The sequence below is a fragment of the Gadus macrocephalus genome, chromosome 4, assembly GCF_031168955.1.
Source record: "Gadus macrocephalus chromosome 4, ASM3116895v1".
NCBI classification, from domain to species: Eukaryota; Metazoa; Chordata; class Actinopteri; order Gadiformes; family Gadidae; genus Gadus; species Gadus macrocephalus.
In genome coordinates, this window is record NC_082385.1 from 32,524,423 (window position 1) to 32,525,334 (window position 912).

At 38.7% G+C, this 912-nt stretch overlaps 1 protein-coding gene across 1 annotated transcript in view; it reads right to left on the reverse strand.

Moving 5' to 3' along the window:
* The window catches only part of LOC132455419 (vang-like protein 1), a 19,530-nt gene continuing 18,618 nt past the window's right edge, over nucleotides 1–912 (reverse strand). Inside the window, exon 4 of the mRNA XM_060049297.1 lies at nucleotides 1–912. This exon is cut by the window's right edge and continues 1,939 nt beyond it. The gene's annotated coding sequence lies outside the window, so the exon portion shown is untranslated.

The window sequence follows — 912 nt, forward strand, 5'->3', positions numbered from 1 at the left end:
TACAGTTTGATGGTTTTGTAATCTGGCAACCTCTGTAACCTGGCAACACTGTAACAGTTGGGAGGAGAAGATGGGAGGAAACAGACCGATTGGTGTACATCATGCGCACATGCTTTGTTGACATAAATACATACAGTGTAAAGTCAAGAGGCTCACGCCCATATAAAGTTCCCCTGTCTATTAGTATAAAATATGACCTGGTTCATTAGAAAAAGTGACATTACCTGTCTGCGTGTTGGGCAGACAAGCACCAACACGCTGTTCAGGTCTTGAAACATGAAGAAAGTATCATTTCAGACAGTGTTAACATTTGACATGGAGAGAAAAAAAAATATATTACTTTTTTTTTATATATTGTCGACGGCCCCTACTATTCTGTATTCAGTGTCGTTTTTGTTAAATCGGCCGTGACAAAATCGCTCAGCAGTAAAAGTGGCAGTTTGGGAAGCCAGGGGGGCACTAGGACCCTCTCGAGATCAACAGACCATATTAAAGACTTTCTAACCTCAACTGTTCATTTCCTTGTGAAGCAGACACTGATTTGGGGCTCAAATCGTAAATCAATTTTCATCCAAACTAAACGTGATTGCGCTTCTGGCATCTCCAAATAAATACGGTTATCGTATGTTAATTTAAGCCTTTACATTTAAAACACACACTGTGACCAACTTAATTTAAGAACACAGCTGGTGTTGGCAAGGGTTCATAGGGGCCAACATATATTCGATTTATTTCATATTTGAAACCTGTAATAGGTAATATGAATCCAAACAACTGCTGCTCTAAATCAAGAGTAAGATTTTGTAATTTGTAAGAAAGGAAATTATCTTGAATGCTGACATGGCAATTTCGATGACCATGCCATGTCAGAAGTTGAAGCTTAATGTTTTCTTCCAACTAATGACCAACTCC